A 22261-nucleotide genomic window follows, 5' to 3' on the forward strand; every position below is an offset into this window, starting at 1 on the left:
CACAGAACACAAAGAAGTTTCTCAGAAAGCTTCTTTCTCTTTGTTATCGGAGGATATTTCCTTAGGCCCTATAGTCTTCAAAGGGATAGGAAATATCTGTTGTCAGATTCCACAGAAATAAGACTAGCAAAGAGATCCACGAAATACAGATGTAACTCTGTGAGATGAATTAACAGAACACTAAGCAAATTCTCAGAAAGCTTCTTTCCAGATTTCATCGGAGGATATTTCCTTTATCACCATAGCCCTCTATGGGCTTCCAAATATCACTTTGCCAATTCCACAAGAACTGTCTTAGCGAAAGGCTTCTTGAGGGGAAACCTGTAACTCTGTGAGATGATTTCACAGAACACAAAGAAGTTTCTCAGAAAGCTTCTTTCTCTTGGTTATCGGAGGATATTTCCTTTGGCCCTATAGTCTTCAAAGGGAAAGGAAATATCTGTAGTCAGATTCCACAGAAATAGGGCTAGCAAAGAGATCCATGAAATACAGATGTAACTCTGTGAGATGAATTAACAGAACACTAAGCAGTTTCTCAGAAAGCTTCTTTCCAGATTTCATCGGAGGATATTTCCTTTTTCACCATAGCCCTCTATGGGCTGCCAAATATCACTTTGCCAATTCCACAAGAACTGTCTTAGCGAAAGGCTTCTTGAGGGGAAAGCTGTAACTCTGTGAGATGATTTCACAGAACACAAAGAAGTTTCTCAGAAAGCTTCTTTCTCTTTGTTATCGGAGGATATTTCCTTTGGCCCTATAGTCTTCAAAGGGATAGGAAATATCTGTTGTCAGATTCCACAGAAATAAGACTAGCAAAGAGATCCACGAAATACAGATGTAACTCTGTGAGATGAATTAACAGAACACTAAGCAGTTTCTCAGAAAGCTTCTTTCCAGATTTCATCGGAGGATATTTCCTTTTTCACCGTAGCCCTCTATGGGCTTCCAAATAACACTTTGCCAATTCCACAAGAACTGTCTTAGCGAAAGACTTCTTGAGGGGAAAGCTGAAACTCTGTGAGATGATTTCACAGAACACAAAGAAGTTTCTCAGAAAGCTTCTTTCTCTTGGCTATCGGAGGATATTTCCTTTGGCCCTATAGTCTTCAAAGGGAAAGGAAATATCTGTTGTCAGATTCCACAGAAAGAAGACTATCAAAGATATCCACGAAATACAGGCGTAACTCTGTGAGATTAATTAACAGAACACTAAGCAGTTTCTCAGAAAGCTTCTTTCCAGATTTCATCGGAGGATATTTCCTTTTCCACCATAGCCCTCTCTGGGCTTCCAAATATCACTTTGCCAATTCCACAAGAACTGTCTTAGCGAAAGGCTTCTTGATGGGAAAGCTGTAACTCGGTGAGATGATTTCACAGAACACAAAGAAGTTTCTCAGAAAGCTTCTTTCTCTCTGTTACGGAGGATATTTCCTTTGGCCCTATATTCTTCAAAGGGAAAGGAAATATCTGTTGTCAGATTCCACAGAAATAAGGCTAGCAAAGAGATCCACGAAATACAGATGTAACTCTGTGAGATGAATTAACAGAACACTAAGCAGTTTCTCAGAAAGCTTCTTTCCATATTTCATCGGAGGATATTTCCTTTTTCACCATAGCCCTCTATGGGCTGACAAATATCACTTGGCCAATTCCAAAAGAACTGTCTTAGCGAAAGGCTTCTCGAGGGGAAAGCTGTAACTCTGTGAGATGATTTCACAGAACACAAAGAAGTTTCCCAGAAAGCTTCTTTCTCTTGGTTATCGGAGGATATTTCCTTTGGCCCTTTAGTCTTCAAAGGGAAAGGAAATATCTGTTGTCAGATTCCACAGAAATAAGGCTAGCAAAGAGATCCACGAAATACAGATGTAACTCTGTGAGATGAATTAACAGAACACTAAGCAGTTTCTCAGAAAGCTTCTTTCCAGATTTCATCGGAGGATATTTCCTTTTTCACCATAGCCCTCTATGGGCTTCCAAATACCACTTTGCCAATTCCACAAGAACTGTCTTAGCGAAAGGCTTCTTGAGGGGAAAGCTGTAACTCTGTGAGATGATTTCACAGAACACAAAGAAGTTTCTCAGAAAGCTTCTTTCTCTTGGTTATCGGAGGATATTTCCTTTGGCCCTATAGTCTTCAAAGGGAAAGGAAATATCTGTTGTCAGATTCCACAGAAATAAGGCTAGCAAAGAGATCCACGAAATACAGATGTAACTCTGTGAGATGAATTAACAGAGCACTAAGCAGTTTCTCAGAAAGCTTCTTTCCAGATTTCATCGGAGGATATTTCCTTTTTCACCATAGCCCTCTATGGGCTGCCAAATATCACTTTGCCAATTCCACAAGAACTGTCTTAGCGAAAGGCTTCTTGAGGGGAAAGCTGTAACTCTGTGAGATGATTTCACAGAACACAAGGAAGTTTCTCAGAAACCTTCTTTCTCTTTGTTATCGGAGGATATTTCCTTTGGCCCTATAGTCTTCAAAGGCAAAGGAAATATCTGTTGTCAGATTCCACAGAAATAAGGCTAGCAAAGGGATCCACGAAATACAGATGTAACTCTGTGAGATGAATTAACAGAACACTAAACAGTTTCTCAGAAAGCTTCTTTCCAGATTTCATCGGAGGATATTTCCTTTTTCACCATAGCCCTCTATGGGCTGCCAAATATCACTTTGACAATTCCACAAGAACTGTCTTAGCGAAAGGCTTCTTGAGGAGAAAGCTGTAACTCTGTGAGATGATTTCACAGAACACAAAGAAGTTTCTCAGAAAGCTTCCTTCTCTTTGTTATCGGAGGATATTTCCTTTGGCCCTATAGTCTTCAAAGGGAAAGGAAATATCTGTTCTCAGATTCCACAGAAATAAGGCTAGCAAAGAGATCCACGAAATACAGATGTAACTCTGTGAGATGAATTAACAGAACACTAAGCAGTTTCTCAGAAAGCTTCTTTCCAGATTTCATCGGAGGATATTTCCTTTTTCTCTATAGCCCTCTATGGGCTTCCAAATATCACTTTGCCAATTCCACAAGTACTGTCTTAGCGAAAGGCTTCTTGAGGGGAAAGCTGTAACTCTGTGAGATGATTTCACAGAACACAAAGAAGTTTCTCAGAAAGCTTCTTTCTCTGGGTTATCGGAGGATATTTCCTTTGGCCCTATAGTCTTCAAAGGGAAAGGAAATATTTGTAGTCAGATTCCACAGAAATAACGCTAGCAAAGAGATCCACGAAATACAGATGTAACTCTGTGAGGTGAATTAACAGAACACTAAGCAGTTTCTCAGAAAGCTTCTTTCCAGATTTCATCGGAGGATATTTCCTTTTACACCATAGCCCTCTATGGGCTTCCAAATATCACTTTGCCAATTCCACAAGAACTGTCTTAGCGAAAGGCTTCTTGAGGGGAAAGCTGTAACTCTGTGAGATGATTTCACAGAACACAAAGAAGTTTCTCAGAAAGCTTCTTTCTCTTGGTTATCGGAGAATATTTCCTTTGGCCCTATTGCCTTCAAAGGGAAAGGAAATATCTGTTGTCAGATTCCACAGAAATAAGGCTAGCAAAGAGATCCACGAAATACAGATGTAACTCTGTGAGATGAATTAACAGAACACTAAGCAGTTTCTCAAAAGCTTCTTTCCAGATTTCATCGGAGGATATTTCCTTTTTCACCATAGCCCTCTATGGGCTTCCAAATATCACTTTGCCAATTCCACAAGAACTGTCTTAGCGAAAGGCTTCTTGAGGGGAAAGTGTAACTCTGTGAGATGATTTCACAGAACACAAAGAAGTTTCTCAGAAAGCTTCTTTCTCTTGGCTATCGGAGGATAGTTCCTTTGGCCTTATAGTCTTCAAAGGGAAAGGAAATATCTGTTGTCAGATTCCACAAAAATAAGACTAGCAAAGAGATCCACGAAATACAGGCGTAACTCTGTGAGATGAATTAACAGAACACTAAGCAGTTTCTCAGAAAGCTTCTTTCCAGATTTCATCGGAGGATATTTCCTTTTTCACCATAGCCCTCTATGGGCTTCCAAATATCACTTTGCCAATTCCACAAAAACTGTCTTAGCGAAAGGCTTCTTGAGGGGAAAGCTGTAACTCTGTGAGATGATTTCACAGAACACAAAGAACTTTCTCAGAAAGCTTCTTCCTCTTGGTTAACGGAGGATATTTCCTTTGGCCCTATAGTCTTCAAAGGGAAAGGAAATATCTGTTGTCAGATTCCACAGAAATAAGGCTAGCAAAGTTATCCACGAAATACAGATGTAACTCTGTGAGATGAATTAACAGAACACTAAGCAGTTTCTCAGAAGGCTTCTTTCCAGATTTCATCGGAGGATATTTCCTTTTTCACCATAGCCCTCTAGGGGCTGCCAAATATCACTTTGCCAATTCCACAAGAACTGTCTTAGCGAAAGGCTTCTTGAGGGGAAAGCTGTAACTCTGTGAGATGATTTCACAGAACACGAAGAAGTTTCTCAGAAAGCTTCTTTGTCTTGGTTATCGGAGGATATTTCCTTTTGCCCTATAGTCTTCAAAGGGATAGGAAATATCTGTTCTCAGATTCCACAGAAATAAGGCTAGCAAAGAGATCCACGAAATACAGATGTAACTCTGTGAGATGAATTAACAGAACACTAAGCAGTTTCTCAGAAAGCTTCTTTCCAGATTTCATCGGAGGATATTTCCTTTTTCACCATAGCCCTCTATGGGCTTCCAAATATCACTTTGCCAATTCCACAAGAACTGTCTTGGCGAAAGGCTTCTTGAGGGGAAAGCTGTAACTCTGTGAGATGATTTCACAGAACACAAAGAAGTTTCTCAGAAAGCTTCTTTCTCTTGGTTATCGGAGGATATTTCCTTTGGCCCTATAGTCTTCAAAGGGAAAGGAAATATCTGTTGTCAGATTCCACAGAAATAAGGCTAGCAAAGAGATCCACGAAATACAGATGTAACTCCGTGAGATGAATTAACAGAACACTAAGCAGTTTCTCAGAAAGCTTCTTTCCAGATTTCATCGGAGGATATTTCCTTTTTCACCATAGCCCTCTATGGGCTTCCAAATATCACTTTGCCAATTCCACAAGAACTGTCTTAGCGAAAGGCTTCCTGAGGGGAAAGCTGTAACTCGGTGAGATGATTTCACAGAACACAAAGAAGTTTCTCAGAAAGCTTCTTTCTCTCTGTTATCGGAGGATATTTCCTTTGGCCGTATAGTCTTCATAGGGAAAGGAAATATCTGTTGTCAGATTCCACAGAAATAAGGCTAGCAAAGAGATCCACGAAATACAGATGTAACTCTGTGAGATGAATTAACAGATCACTAAGCAGTTTCTCAGAAAGCTTCTTTCCAGATTTCATCGGAGGATACTTCCTTTTTCACCTTAGCCCTCTAAGGGCTTCCAAATATCACTTTGCCAATTCCACAAGAACTGTCTTAGCGAAAGGCTTCTTGAGGGGAAAGCTGTAACTCTGTGAGATGATTTCACAGAACACAAAGAAGTTTCTCAGAAAGCTTCTTTCTCTTGGTTATCGGAGGATATTTCCTTTGGCCCTATAGTCTTCAAAGGAAAATGAAATATCTGTTCTCAGATTCCACAGAAATAAGGTTAGCAAAGTGATCCACGAAATACAGATATAACTCTGTGAGATGAATTAACAGAACACTAAGCAGTTTCTCAGAAAGCTTCTTTCCAGATTTCATCGGAGGATATTTCCTTTTTCACCATAGCCCTCTATGGGCTGCCAAATATCACTTTGCCAATTCCACAAGAACTGTCTTAGCGAAAGGCTTCTTGAGGAGAAAGCTGTAAATCTGTGAGATGATTTCACAGAACACAAAGAAGTTTCTCAGAAAGCTTCTTTCTCTTGGTTATCGGAGGATATTTCCTTTGGCCCTATAGTCTTCAAAGGGAAAGGAAATATCTGTTGTCAGATTCCACAGAAATAAGGCTAGCAAAGAGATCCACGAAATACAGATGTAACTCTGTGAGATGAATTAACAGAACACTAAGCAGTTTCTCAGAAAGCTTCTTTCCAGATTTCATTGGAGGATATTTCCTTTTTCACCATAGCCCTCCATGGGCTTCCAAATAACACTTTGCCAATTCCACAAGAACTGTCTTAGCGAAAGACTTCTTGAGGGGAAAGCTGTAACTCTGTGAGATGATTTCACAGAACACAAAGAAGTTTCTCAGAAAGCTTCTTTCTCTTGGCTATCGGAGGATATTTCCTTTGGCCCTATAGTCTTCAAAGGGAAAGGAAATATCTGTTGTCAGATTCCACAGAAATAAGACTAGCAAAGAGATGCACGAAATACAGGCGTAACTCTGTGAGATGAATTAACAGAACACTAAGCAGTTTCTCAGAAAGCTTCTTTCCATATTTCATCGGAGGATATTTCCTTTTTCACCATAGCCCTCTATGGGCTTCCAAATATCACTTTGCCAATTCCACAAAAACTGTCTTAGCGAAAGGCTTCTTGAGGGGAAAGCTGTAACTCTGTGAGATGATTTCACAGAACACAAAGAAGTTTCTCAGAAAGCTTCTTCCTCTTGGTTATCGGAGGATATTTCCTTTGGCCCTATAGTCTTCAAAGGGAAAGGAAATATCTGTTCTCACATTCCACAGAAATAAGGCTAGCAAAGTTATCCACGAAACACAGATGTAACTCTGTGAGATGAATTAACAGAACACTAAGCAGTTTCTCAGAAAGCTTCTTTCTAGATTTCATCGGAGGATATTTCCTTTTTCACCATAGCCCTCTAGGGGCTTCCAAATATCTCTTTGCCAATTCCACAAGAACTGTCTTAGCGAAAGGCTTCTTGAGGGGAAAGCTGTAACTCTGTGAGATGATTTCACAGAACACAAAGAAGTTTCTCAGAAAGCTTCTTTCTCTTTGTTATGGGAGGATATTTCCTTTTGCCCTATAGTCTTCAAAGGGATAGGAAATATCTGTTGTCAGATTCCACAGAAATAAGACTAGCAAAGAGATCCACGAAATACAGATGTAACTCTGTGAGATGAATTAACAGAACACTAAGCAGTTTCTCAGAAAGCTTCTTTCCAGATTTCATCGGAGGATATTTCCTTTTTCAACATAGCCCTCTATGGGCTTCCAAATATCACTTTGCCAATTCCACAAGAACTGTCTTAGCGAAACGCTTCTTGAGGGGAAAGCTGTAACTCTGTGAGATGATTTCACAGAACACAAAGAAGTTTCTCAGAAAGCTTCTTTCTCTTGGTTATCGGAGGATATTTCCTTTGGCCCTATAGTCTTCAAAGGGAAAGGAAATATCTGTTCTCACATTCCACAGAAATAAGGCTAGCAAAGAGATCCACGAAATACAGATGTAACTCTGTGAGATGAATTAACAGAACACTAAGCAGTTTCTCAGAAAGCTTCTTTCCAGATTTCATCGGAGGATATTTCCTTTTTCACCATAGCCCTCTATGGGCTTCCAAATATCACTTTGCCAATTCCACAAAAACTGTCTTAGCGAAAGGCTTCTTGAGGTGAAAGCTGTAACTCTGTGAGATGATTTCACAGAACACAAAGAAGTTTCTCAGAAAGCTTCTTCCTCTTGGTTATCGGAGGATATTTCCTTTGGCCCTATAGTCTTCAAAGGGAAAGGAAATATCTGTTCTCACATTCCACAGAAATAAGGCTAGCAAAGTTATCCACGAAACACAGATGTAACTCTGTGAGATGAATTAACAGAACACTAAGCAGTTTCTCAGAAAGCTTCTTTCCAGATTTCATCGGAGGATATTTCCTTTTTCACCATAGCCCTCTAGGGGCTTCCAAATATCTCTTTGCCAATTCCACAAGAACTGTCTTAGCGAAAGGCTTCTTGAGGGGAAAGCTGTAACTCTGTGAGATGATTTCACAGAACACAAAGAAGTTTCTCAGAGAGCTTCTTTCTCTTTGTTATGGGAGGATATTTCCTTTTACCCTATAGTCTTCAAAGGGATAGGAAATATCTGTTGTCAGATTCCACAGAAATAAGACTAGCAAAGAGATCCACGAAATACAGATGTAACTCTGTGAGATGAATTAACAGAACACTAAGCAGTTTCTCAGAAAGCTTCTTTCCAGATTTCATCGGAGGATATTTCCTTTTTCAACATAGCCCTCTATGGGCTTCCAAATATCACTTTGCCAATTCCACAAGAACTGTCTTAGCGAAAGGCTTCTTGAGGGGAAAGCTGTAACTCTGTGAGATGATTTCACAGAACACAAAGAAGTTTCTCAGAAAGCTTCTTTCTCTTTGTTATCGGAGGATATTTCCTTTGGCCCTATAGTCTTCAAAGGGAAAGGAAATATCTGTTGTCAGATTCCACAGAAATAAGGCTAGCAAAGAGATCCACGAAATACAGATGTAACTCTGTGAGATGAATTAACAGAACACTAAGCAGTTTCTCAGAAAGCTTCTTTCCAGATTTCATCGGAGGATATTTCCTTTTTCACCATAGCCCTCTATGGGCTTCCAAATATCACTTTGCCAATTCCACAAGAACTGTCTTAGCGAAAGGCGTCTTGAGGGGAAAGCTGTAACTGTGTGAGATGATGTCACAGAACACAAAGAAGTTTCTCAGAAAGCTTCTTTCTCTTTGTTATCGGAGGATATTTCCTTTTGCCCTATAGTCTTCAAAGGGATAGGAAATATCTGTTCTCTGATTCCACAGAAATAAGATTGGAAAGAGATTCACGAAATACAGATGTAACTCTGTGAGATGAATTAACAGAACACTAAGCAGTTTCTCAGACAGCTTCTTTCCAGATTTCATCGGAGGATATTTCCTTTTTCACCATAGCCCTCTATGGGCTTCAAATATCGCTTTACCAATTCCACAAGAACTGTCTTAGCGAAAGGCTTCTTGAGGGGAAAGCTGTAACTCTGTGAGATGATTTCACAGAACACAAAGAAGTTTCCCAGAAAGCTTCTTCCTCTTGGTTATCGGAGGATATTTCCTTTGGCCATATAGTCTTCAAAGGGAAAGGAAATATCTGTTGTCAGATTCCACAGAAATAAGGCTAGCAAAGAGATCCACGAAATACAGATGTAACTCTGTGAGATGAATTAACAGAACACTAAGCAGTTTCTCAGTAAGCTTCTTTCCCGATTTCATCGGAGGATATTTCCCTTTCAACATAGCCCTCTATGGGCTTCCAAATATCACTTTGCCAATTCCACAAGAACTGTCTTAGCGAAAGACTTCTTGAGGGGAAAGCTGTAACTCTGTGAGATGATTTCACAGAACACAAAGAAGTTTCTCAGAAAGCTTCTTCCTCTTGGTTATCGGAGGATATTTCCTTTGGCCCTATAGTCTTCAAAGGGAAAGGAAATATCTGTTGTCAGATTCCACAGAAATAAGGCTAGCAAAGAGATCCACGAAATACAGATGTAATTCTGTGAGATGAATTAACAGAACACTAAGCAGTTTCTCAGAAAGCTTCTTTCCAGATTTCATCGGAGGATATTTCCTTTTTCACCATAGCCCTCTAGGGGCTTCCAAATATCACTTTGCCAATTCCACAAGAACTGTCTTAGCGAAAGGCTTCTTGAGGGGAAAGCTGTAACTCTGTGAGATGATTTCACAGAACACAAAGAAGTTTCTCAGAAAGCTTCTTTCTCTTGGTTATCGGAGGATATTTCCTTTTGCCCTATAGTCTTCAAAGGGATAGGAAATATCTGTTCTCAGATTCCACAGAAATAAGGCTAGCAAAGAGATCCACGAAATACAGATGTAACTCTGTGAGATGAATTAACAGAACACTAAGCAGTTTCTCAGAAAGCTTCTTTCCAGATTTCATCAGAGGATATTTCCTTTTTCACCATAGCCCTCTATGGGCTTCCAAATATCACTTTGCCAATTCCACAAGAACTGTCTTAGCGAAAGGCTTCTTGAGGGGAAAGCTGTAACTCTGTGAGATGATTTCACAGAACACAAAGAAGTTTCTCAGAAAGCTTCTTTCTCTTGGTTATCGGAGGATATTTCCTTTGGCCCTATAGTCTTCAAAGGGATAGGAAATATCTGTTGTCAGATTCCACAGAAATAAGACTAGCAAAGAGATCCACGAAATACAGATGTAACTCTGTGAGATGAATTAACAGAACACTAAGCAGATTCTCAGAAAGCTTCTTTCCAGATTTCATTGGAGGATATTTCCTTTTTCACCATAGCCCTCTATGGGCTTCCAAATATCACTTTGCCAATTCCACAAGTACTGTCTTAGCGAAAGGATTCTTGAGGGGAAAGCTGTAACTCTGTGAGATGATTTCACAGAACACAAAGAAGTTTCTCAGAAAGCTTCTTTCTCTGGGTTATCGGAGGATATTTCCTTTGGCCCTCTAGTCTTCAAAGGGAAAGGAAATATCTGTAGTCAGATTCCACAGAAATAAGGCTAGCAAAGAGATCCACGAAATACAGATGTAACTCTGTGAGATGAATTAACAGAACACTAAGCAGTTTCTCAGTAAGCTTCTTTCCCGATTTCATCGGAGGATATTTCCCTTTCAACATAGCCCTCTATGGGCTTCCAAATATCACTTTGCCAATTCCACAAGAACTGTCTTAGCGAAAGACTTCTTGAGGGGAAAGCTGTAACTCTGTGAGATGATTTCACAGAACACAAAGAAGTTTCTCAGAAAGCTTCTTCCTCTTGGTTATCGGAGGATATTTCCTTTGGCCCTATAGTCTTCAAAGGGAAAGGAAATATCTGTTGTCAGATTCCACAGAAATAAGGCTAGCAAAGAGATCCACGAAATACAGATGTAATTCTGTGAGATGAATTAACAGAACACTAAGCAGTTTCTCAGAAAGCTTCTTTCCAGATTTCATCGGAGGATATTTCCTTTTTCACCATAGCCCTCTAGGGGCTTCCAAATATCACTTTGCCAATTCCACAAGAACTGTCTTAGCGAAAGGCTTCTTGAGGGGAAAGCTGTAACTCTGTGAGATGATTTCACAGAACACAAAGAAGTTTCTCAGAAAGCTTCTTTCTCTTGGTTATCGGAGGATATTTCCTTTTGCCCTATACTCTTCAAAGGGATAGGAAATATCTGTTCTCAGATTCCACAGAAATAAGGCTAGCAAAGAGATCCACGAAATACAGATGTAACTCAGTGAGATGAATTAACAGAACACTAAGCAGTTTCTCAGAAAGCTTCTTTCCAGATTTCATCGGAGGATATTTCCTTTTTCACCATAGCCCTCTATGGGCTTCCAAATATCACTTTGCCAATTCCACAAGAACTGTCTTAGCGAAAGGCTTCTTGAGGGGAAAGCTGTAACTCTGTGAGATGATTTCACAGAACACAAAGAAGTTTCTCAGAAAGCTTCTTTCTCTTTGTTATCGGAGGATATTTCCTTTGGCCCTATAGTCTTCAAAGGGAAAGGAAATATCTGTTCTCACATTCCACAGAAATAAGGCTAGCAAAGAGATCCACGAAATACAGATGTAACTCTGTGAGATGAATTAACAGAACACTAAGCAGTTTCTCAGAAAGCTTCTTTCCAGATTTCATCGGAGGATATTTCCTTTTTCTCTATAGCCCTCTATTGGCTTCCAAATATCACTTTGCGAATTCCACAAGAACTGTCTTAATGAAAGGCTTCTTGAGGGGAAAGCTGTAACTCTGTGAGATGATTTCACAGAACACAAAGAAGTTTCTCAGAAAGCTTCTTTCTCTTGGTTATCGGAGGATATTTCCTTTGGCCCTATAGTCTTCAAAGGGATAGGAAATATCTGTTGTCAGATTCCACAGAAATAAGACTAGCAAAGAGATCCACGAAATACAGATGTAACTCTGTGAGATGAATTAACAGAACACTAAGCAGATTCTCAGAAAGCTTCTTTCCAGATTTCATTGGAGGATATTTCCTTTTTCACCATAGCCCTCTATGGGCTTCCAAATATCACTTTGCCAATTCCACAAGAACTGTCTTAGCGAAAGGCTTCTTGAGGGGAAAGCTGTAACTCTGTGAGATGATTTCACAGAACACAAAGAAGTTTCTCAGAAAGCTTCTTTCTCTTTGTTATCGGAGGATATTTCCTTTGGCCCTATAGTCTTCAAAGGGAAAGGAAATATCTGTTCTCACATTCCACAGAAATAAGGCTAGCAAAGAGATCCACGAAATACAGATGTAACTCTGTGAGATGAATTAACAGAACACTAAGCAGTTTCTCAGAAAGCTTCTTTCCAGATTTCATCGGAGGATATTTCCTTTTTCACCATAGCCCTCTATTGGCTTCCAAATATCACTTTTCGAATTCCACAAGAACTGTCTTAATGAAAGGCTTCTTGAGGGGAAAGCTGTAACTCTGTGAGAGGATTTCACAGAACACAAAGAAGTTTCTCAGAAAGCTTCTTTCTCTTGGTTATCGGAGGATATTTCCTTTGGCCCTATAGTCTTCAAAGGGATAGGAAATATCTGTTGTCAGATTCCACAGAAATAAGACTAGCAAAGAGATCCACGAAATACAGATGTAACTCTGTGAGATGAATTAACAGAACACTAAGCAGATTCTCAGAAAGCTTCTTTCCAGATTTCATTGGAGGATATTTCCTTTTTCACCATAGCCCTCTATGGGCTTCCAAATATCACTTTGCCAATTCCACAAGTACTGTCTTAGCGAAAGGCTTCTTGAGGGGAAAGCTGTAACTCTGTGAGATGATTTCACAGAACACAAAGAAGTTTCTCAGAAAGCTTCTTTCTCTGGGTTATCGGAGGATATTTCCTTTGGCCCTCTAGTCTTCAAAGGGAAAGGAAATATCTGTAGTCAGATTCCACAGAAATAAGGCTAGCAAAGAGATCCACGAAATACAGATGTAACTCTGTGAGATGAATTAACAGAACACTAAGCAGTTTCTCAGAAAGCTTCTTTCCAGATTTCATCGGAGGATATTTCCTTTTTCACCATAGCCCTCTATGGGCTTCCAAATATCACTTTGCCAATTCCACAAGAACTGTCTTAGCGAAAGGTTTCTTGAGGGGAAAGCTGTAACTCTGTGAGATGATTTCACAGAACACAAAGACTTTTCTCAGAAAGCTTCTTTCTCTTTGTTATCGGAGGATATTACCTTTGGCCCTATAGTCTTCAAAGGAAAATGAAATATCTGTTCTCAGATTCCACAGAAATAAGGTTAGCAAAGTGATCCACGAAATACAGATATAACTCTGTGAGATGAATTAACAGAACACTAAGCAGTTTCTCAGAAAGCTTCTTTCCAGATTTCATCGGAGGATATTTCCTTTTTCACCATAGCCCTCTATGGGCTGCCAAATATCACTTTGCCAATTCCACAAGAACTGTCTTAGCGAAAGGCTTCTTGAGGGGAAAGCTGTAACTCTGTGAGATGATTTCACAGAACACAAAGAAGTTTCTCAGAAAGCTTCTTTCTCTTGGTTATCGGAGGATATTTCCTTTGGCCCTATTGCCTTCAAAGGGAAAGGAAATATCTGTTGTCAGATTCCACAGAAATAAGGCTAGCAACGAGATCCACGAAATACAGATGTAACTCTGTGAGATGAATTAAAAGAACACTAAGCAGTTTCTTAAAAGCTTCTTTCCAGATTTCATCGGAGTATATTTCCTTTTTCACCATAGCCCTCTATTGGCTTCCAAATATCACTTTGCCAATTCCACAAGAACTGTCTTAGCGAAAGGTTTCTTGAGGGGAAAGCTGTAACTCTGTGAGATGATTTCACAGAACACAAAGAAGTTTCTCAGAAAGCTTCTTTCTCTTGGCTATCGGAGGATATTTCCTTTGGCCCTATAGTCTTCAAAGGGAAAGGAAATATCTGTTGTCAGATTCCACAAAAATAAGACTAGCAAAGAGATCCACGAAATACAGGCGTAACTCTGTGAGATGAATTAACAGAACACTAAGCAGTTTCTCAGAAAGCTTCTTTCCAGATTTCATCGGAGGATATTTCCTTTTCACCATAGCCCTCTATGGGCTGCCAAATATCACTTTGCCAATTCCACAAAAACTGTCTTAGCGAAAGGCTTCTTGAGGGGAAAGCTGTAACTCTGTGAGATGATTTCACAGAACACAAAGAAGTTTCTCAGAAAGCTTCTTCCTCTTGGTTATCGGAGGATATTTCCTTTGGCCCTATAGTCTTCAAAGGGAAAGTAAATATCTGTTCTCAGATTCCACAGAAATAAGGCTAGCAAAGTGATCCACGAAATACAGATGTAACTCTGTGAGATGAATTAACAGAACACTAAGCAGTTTCTCAGAAAGCTTCTTTCCAGATTTCATCGGAGGATATTTCCTTTTTCACCATAGCCCTCTAGGGGCTTCCAAATATCACTTTGCCAATTCCACAAGAACTGTCTTAGCGAAAGGCTTCTTGAGGGGAAAGCTGTAACTCTGTGAGATGATTTCACAGAACACCAAGAAGTTTCTCAGAAAGCTTCTTTCTCTTGGTTATCGGAGGATATTTCCTTTTGCCCTATAGTCTTCAAAGGGATAGGAAATATCTGTTCTCAGATTCCACAGAAATAAGGCTAGCAAAGAGATCCACGAAATACAGATGTAACTCTGTGAGATGAATTAACAGAACACTAAGCAGTTTCTCAGAAAGCTTCTTTCCAGATTTCATCAGAGGATATTTCCTTTTTCACCATAGCCCTCTATGGGCTTCCAAATATCACTTTGCCAATTCCACAAGAACTGTCTTAGCGAAAGGCTTCTTGAGGGGAAAGCTGTAACTCTGTGAGATGATTTCACAGAACACAAAGAAGTTTCTCAGAAAGCTTCTTTCTCTTTGTTATCGGAGGATATTTCCTTTGGCCCTATAGTCTTCAAAGGGAAAGGAAATATCTGTTGTCAGAATCCACAGAAATAAGGCTAGCAAAGAGATCCACGAATACAGATGTAACTCTGTGAGATGAATTAACAGAACACTAAGCAGTTTCTCAGAAAGCTTCTTTCCAGATTTCATCGGAGGATATTTCCTTTTTCACCATAGCCCTGTATGGGCTTCCAAATATCACTTTGCCAATTCCACAAGAACTGTCTTAGCGAAAGGCTTCTTGAGGGGAAAGCTGTAACTCTGTGAGATGATTTCACAGAACACAAAGAAGTTTCTCAGAAAGCTTCTTTCTCTTTGTTATCGGAGGATATTTCCTTTGGCCCTATTGCCTTCAAAGGGAAAGGAAATATCTGTTGTCAGATTCCACAGAAATAAGGCTAGCAAAGAGATGCACGAAATACAGATGTAACTCTGTGAGATGAATTAACAGAACACTAAGCAGTTTTTCAGAAAGCTTCTTTCCAGATTTCGTCGGAGGATATTTCCTTTTTCACCATAGCCCTCTATGGGCTGCCAAATATCACTTTGCCAATTCCACAAGAACTGTCTTAGCGAAAGGCTTCTTGAGGGGAAAGATGTAACTCTTTGAGATGATTTCACAGAACACAAAGAATTTTCTCAGAAAACTTCTTTCTCTTTGTTATCGGAGGATATTTCCTTTGGCCCTATAGTCTTCAAAGGGAAAGGAAATATCTGTTCTCAGATTCCACAGAAATAAGGCTAGCAAAGTGATCCACGAAATACAGATGTAACTCTGTGAGATGAATTAACAGAACACTAAGCAGTTTCTCAGAAAGCTTCTTTCCAGATTTCATCGGAGGATATTTCCTTTTTCACCATAGCCCTCTATGGGCTTCCAAATATCACTTTGCCAATTCCACAAGAACTGTCTTAGCGAAAGGCTTCTTGAGGGGAATGCTGTAATTCTGTGAGATGATTTCAGAGAACACAAAGAAGTTTCTCAGAAACCTTCTTTCTCTTTGTTATCGGAGGATATTTCCTTTGGCCCTCTTGTCTTCAAAGGGATAGGAAATATCTGTTGTCAGATTCCACAGAAATAAGGCTAGCAAAGAGATCCACGAAATACAGATGTAACTCTGTGAGATGAATTAACAGAACACTAAGCAGTTTCTCAGAAAGCTTCTTTCCAGATTTCATCGGAGGATATTTCCTTTTTCACCATAGCCCTCTATTGGCTTCCAAATATCACTTTGCGAATTCCACAAGAACTGTCTTAATGAAAGGCTTCTTGAGGGGAAAGCTGTAACTCTGTGAGAGGATTTCACAGAACACAAAGAAGTTTCTCAGAAAGCTTCTTTCTCTTGGTTATCGGAGGATATTTCCTTTGGCCCTATAGTCTTCAAAGGGATAGGAAATATCTGTTGTCAGATTCCACAGAAATAAGACTAGCAAAGAGATCCACGAAATACAGATGTAACTCTGTGAGATGAATTAACAGAACACTAAGCAGATTCTCAGAAAGCTTCTTTCCAGATTTCATTGGAGGATATTTCCTTTTTCACCATAGCCCTCTATGGGCTTCCAAATATCACTTTGCCAATTCCACAAGTACTGTCTTAGCGAAAGGCTTCTTGAGGGGAAAGCTGTAACTCTGTGAGATGATTTCACAGAACACAAAGAAGTTTCTCAGAAAGCTTCTTTCTCTGGGTTATCGGAGGATATTTCCTTTGGCCCTCTAGTCTTCAAAGGGAAAGGAAATATCTGTAGTCAGATTCCACAGAAATAAGGATAGCAAAGAGATCCACGAAATACAGATGTAACTCTGTGAGATGAATTAACAGAACACTAAGCAGTTTCTCAGAAAGCTTCTTTCCAGATTTCATCGGAGGATATTTCCTTTTTCACCATAGCCCTCTATGGGCTTCCATATATCACTTTGCCAATTCCACAAGAACTGTCTTAGCGAAAGGTTTCTTGAGGGGAAAGCTGTAACTCTGTGAGATGATTTCACAGAACACAAAGACTTTTCTCAGAAAGCTTCTTTCTCTTTGTTATCGGAGGATATTACCTTTGGCCCTATAGTCTTCAAAGGAAAATGAAATATCTGTTCTCAGATTCCACAGAAATAAGGTTAGCAAAGTGATCCACGAAATACAGATATAACTCTGTGAGATGAATTAACAGAACACTAAGCAGTTTCTCAGAAAGCTTCTTTCCAGATTTCATCGGAGGATATTTCCTTTTTCACCATAGCCCTCTATGGGCTGCCAAATATCACTTTGCCAATTCCACAAGAACTGTCTTAGCGAAAGGCTTCTTGAGGGGAAAGCTGTAACTCTGTGAGATGATTTCACAGAACACAAAGAAGTTTCTCAGAAAGCTTCTTTCTCTTGGTTATCGGAGGATATTTCCTTTGGCCCTATTGCCTTCAAAGGGAAAGGAAATATCTGTTGTCAGATTCCACAGAAATAAGGCTAGCAACGAGATCCACGAAATACAGATGTAACTCTGTGAGATGAATTAACAGAACACTAAGCAGTTTCTCAAAAGCTTCTTTCCAGATTTCATCGGAGTATATTTCCTTTTTCACCATAGCCCTCTATTGGCTTCCAAATATCACTTTGCCAATTCCACAAGAACTGTCTTAGCGAAAGGTTTCTTGAGGGGAAAGCTGTAACTCTGTGAGATGATTTCACAGAACACAAAGAAGTTTCTCAGAAAGCTTCTTTCTCTTGGCTATCGGAGGATATTTCCTTTGGCCCTATAGTCTTCAAAGGGAAAGGAAATATCTGTTGTCAGATTCCACAAAAATAAGACTAGCAAAGAGATCCACGAAATACAGATGTAACTCTGTGAGATGAATTAACAGAACACTAAGCAGTTTCTCTGAAAGCTTCTTTCCAGATTTCATCGGAGGATATTTCCTTTTTCACCATAGCCCTCTATGGGCTGCCAAATATCACTTTGCCAATTCCACAAGAACTGTCTTAGCGAAAGGCTTCTTGAGGGGAAAGCTGTAACTCTGTGAGATGATTTCACAGAACACAAAGAAGTTTCTCAGAAAGCTTCTTTCTCTTGGTTATCGGAGGATATTTCCTTTGGCCCTATAGTCTTCAATGGGAAAGGAAATATCTGTTGTCAGATTCCACAGAAATAAGGCTAGCAAAGAGATCCACGAAATACAGATGTAACTCTGTGAGATGAATTAACAGAACACTAAGCAGATTCTCAGAAAGCTTCTTTCCAGATTTCATCGGAGGATATTTCCTTTTTCACCATAGCCCTCTATGGGCTTCGAAATATCACTTTGCCAATTCCACAAGAACTGTCTTAGCGAAAGGCTTCTTGAGGGGAAAGCTGTAACTCTGTGAGATGATTTCACAGAACACAAAGAAGTTTCTCAGAAAGCTTCTTTCTCTCTGTTATCGGAGGATATTTCCTTTGGCCCTATAGTCTTCAAAGGGGAAGGAAATATCTGTTGTCAGATTCCACAGAAATAAGGCTAGCAAAGAGATCCACGAAATACAGATGTAACTCTGTGAGATGAATTAACAGAACACTAAGCAGTTTCTCAGAAAGCTTCTTTCCAGATTTCATCGGAGGATATTTCCTTTTTCACCATAGCCCTCTATGGGCTGCCAAATATCACTTTGCCAATTCCACAAGAACTGTCTTAGCGAAAGGCTTCTTGAGGGGAAAGCTGTAACTCTGTGAGATGATTTCACAGAACACAAAGAAGTTTCTCAGAAAACTTCTTTCTCTCTGTTATCGGAGGATATTTCCTTTGGCCCTATAGTCTTCAAAGGGAAAGGAAATATCTGTTGTCAGATTCCACAGAAATAAGGCTAGCAAAGAGATCCACGAAATACAGATGTAACTCTGTGAGATGAATTAACAGAACACTAAGCAGTTTCTCAGAAAGCTTCTTTCCAGATTTCATCGGAGGATATTTCCTTTTTCACCATAGCCCTCTATGGGCTTCCAAATATCACTTTGCCAATTCCACAAGAACTGTCTTAGCGAAAGGCTTCCTGAGGGGAAAGCTGTAACTCTGTGAGATGATTTCACAGAACACAAAGAACTTTCTCAGAAAGCTTGTTTCTCTTTGTTATCGGAGGTTATTTCCTTTGGCCCTATAGTCTTCAAAGGGAAAGGAAATATCTGTTGTCAGATTCCACAGAAATAAGGCTAGCAAAGAGATCCACGAAATACAGATGTAACTCTGTGAGATGAATTAACAGAACACTAAGCAGTTTCTCAGAAAGCTTCTTTCCAGATTTCATCGGAGGATATTTCCTTTTTCACCATAGCCCTCTATGGGCTTCCAAATATCACTTTGCCAATTCCACAAGAACTGTCTTAGCGAAAGGTTTCTTGAGGGGAAAGCTGTAACTCTGTGAGATGATTTCACAGAACACAAAGAAGTTTCTCAGAAAGCTTCTTTCTCTTTGTTATCGGAGGATATTTCCTTTGGCCCTATAGTCTTCAAAGGGATAGGAAATATCTGTTGTCAGATTCCACAGAAATAAGGCTAGCAAAGAGATCCACGAAATACAGATGTAACTCTGTGAGATGAATTAACAGAACACTAAGCAGTTTCTCAGAAAGCTTCTTTCCAGATTTCATCGGAGGATATTTCCTTTTTCACCATAGCCCTCTATGGGCTTCTAAATATCACTTTGCCAATTCCACAAGAACTGTCTTAGCGAAAGGCTTCTTGAGGGGAAAGCTGTAACTCTGTGAGATGATTTCACAGAACACAAAGAAGTTTCTCAGAAAGCTTCTTTCTCTTGGTTATCGGAGGATATTTCCTTTGGCCCTATAGTCTTCAAAGGGAAAGGAAATATCTGTTGTCAGATTCCACAGAAATAAGGCTAGCAAAGAGATCCACGAAATACAGATGTAACTCTGTGAGATGAATTAACAGAACACTAAGCAGTTTCTCAGAAAGCTTCTTTCCAGATTTCATCGGAGGATATTTCCTTTTTCACCATAGCCCTCTATGGGCTTCCAAATATCACTTTGCCAATTCCACAAGAACTGTCTTAGCGAAAGGCTTCTTGAGGGGAAAGCTGTAACTCTGTGAGATGATTTCACAGAACACAAAGAAGTTTCTCAGAAAGCTTCTTTCTCTCTGTTATCGGAGGATATTTCCTTTGGCCCTATAGTCTTCAAAGGGGAAGGAAATATCTGTTGTCAGATTCCACAGAAATAAGGCTAGCAAAGAGATCCACGAAATACAGATGTAACTCTGTGAGATGAATTAACAGAACACTAAGCAGTTTCTCAGAAAGCTTCTTTCCAGATTTCATCGGAGGATATTTCCTTTTTCACCATAGCCCTCTATGGGCTTCCAAATATCACTTTGCCAATTCCACAAGAACTGTCTTAGCGAAAGGCTTCTTGAGGGGAAAGCTGTAACTCTGTGAGATGATTTCACACACAACAAGGAAGTTTCTCAGAAAGCTTCTTTCTCTCTGTTATCGGAGGATATTTCCTTTGGCCCTATAGTCTTCAAAGGGAAAGGAAATATCTGTTTTCAGATTCCACAGAAATAAGGCTAGCAAAGTTATCCACGAAATACCGATGTAACTCTGTGAGATGAATTAACAGAACACTAAGCAGTTTCTCAGAAAGCTTCTTTCCAGATTTCATCGGAGGATATTTCCTTTTTCACCATAGCCCTCTATGGGCTTCCAAATATCACTTTGCCAATTCCAGAAGAACTGTCTTAGCGAAAGGCTTCTTGAGGGGAAAGCTGTAACTCTGTGAGATGATTTCACAGAACACAAAGAAGTTTCTCAGAAAGCTTCTTTCTCTTTGTTATCGGAGGATATTTCCTTTGGCCCTATAGTCTTCAAAGGGAAAGGAAATATCTGTTGTCAGATTCCACAGAAATAAGGCGAGCAAAGAGATCCACGAAATACAGATGTAACTCTGTGAGATGAATTAACAGAACACTAAGCAGTTTCTCAGAAAGCTTCTTTCCAGATTTCATCGGAGGATATTTCCTTTTTCACCATAGCCCTCTATGGGCTTCCAAATATCTCTTTGCCAATTGCACAAGAACTGTCTTAGCGAAAGGCTTCTTGAGGGGAAAGATGTAACTCTGTGAGATGATTTCACAGAACACAAAGAATTTTCTCAGAAAGCTTCTTTCTCTTTGTTATCGGAGGATATTTCCTTTGGCCCTATAGTCTTCAAAGGGAAAGGAAATATCTGTTCTCAGATTCCACAGAAATAAGGCTAGCAAAGTGATCCACGAAATACAGATGAAACTCTGTGAGATGAATTAACAGAACACTAAGCAGTTTCTCAGAAAGCTTCTTTCCAGATTTCATCGGAGGATATTTCCTTTTTCACCATAGCCCTCTATGGGCTTCCAAATATCACTTTGCCAATTCCACAAGAACTGTCTTAGCGAAAGGCTTCTAGAGGGGAAAGCTGTAACTCTGTGAGATGATTTCACAGAACACAAAGAAGTTTCTCAGAAAGCTTCTTTCTCTTTGTTATCGGAGGATATTTCCTTTGGCCCTATAGTCATCAAAGGGAAAGGAAATATCTGTTGTCAGATTCCACAGAAATAAGGCTAGCAAAGAGATCCACGAAATACAGATGTAACTCTGTGAGATGAATTAACAGAACACTAAGCAGTTTCTCAGAAAGCTTCTTTCCAGATTTCATCGGAGGATATTTCCTTTTTCAACATAGCCCTCTATGGGCTTCCAAATATCACTTTGCCAATTCCACAAGAACTGTCTTAGCGAAAGGCTTCTTGAGGGGAAAGCTGTAACTCTGTGAGATGATTTCACAGAACACAAAGAAGTTTCTCAGAAAGCTTCTTTCTCTTGGTTATCGGAGGATATTTCCTTTGGCCCTATAGTCTTCAAAGGAAAAGGAAATATCTGTTGTCAGATTCCACAGAAATAAGGCTAGCAAAGAGATCCACGAAATACAGATGTAACTCTGTGAGATGAATTAACAGAACACTAAGCAGTTTCTCAGAAAGCTTCTTTCCAGATTTCATCGGAGGATATTTCCTTTTTCACCATAGCCCTCTATGGGCTGCCAAATATCACTTTGCCAATTCCACAAGAACTGTCTTAGCGAAAGGCTTCTTGAGGGGAAAGCTGTAACTCTGTGAGATGATTTCACAGAACACAAAGAAGTTTCTCAGAAAACTTCTTTCTCTCTGTTATCGGAGGATATTTCCTTTGGCCCTATAGTCTTCAAAGGGAAAGGAAATATCTGTTGTCAGATTCCACAGAAATAAGGCTAGCAAAGAGATCCACGAAATACAGATGTAACTCTGTGAGATGAATTAACAGAACACTAAGCAGTTTCTCAGAAAGCTTCTTTCCAGATTTCATCGGAGGATATTTCCTTTTTCACCATAGCCCTCTATGGGCTTCCAAATATCACTTTGCCAATTCCACAAGAACTGTCTTAGCGAAAGGCTTCCTGAGGGGAAA

The sequence above is a fragment of the Macaca nemestrina genome, chromosome 17 (assembly GCF_043159975.1).
Source record: "Macaca nemestrina isolate mMacNem1 chromosome 17, mMacNem.hap1, whole genome shotgun sequence".
In the NCBI taxonomy this organism is placed as follows: Eukaryota; Metazoa; Chordata; class Mammalia; order Primates; family Cercopithecidae; genus Macaca; species Macaca nemestrina.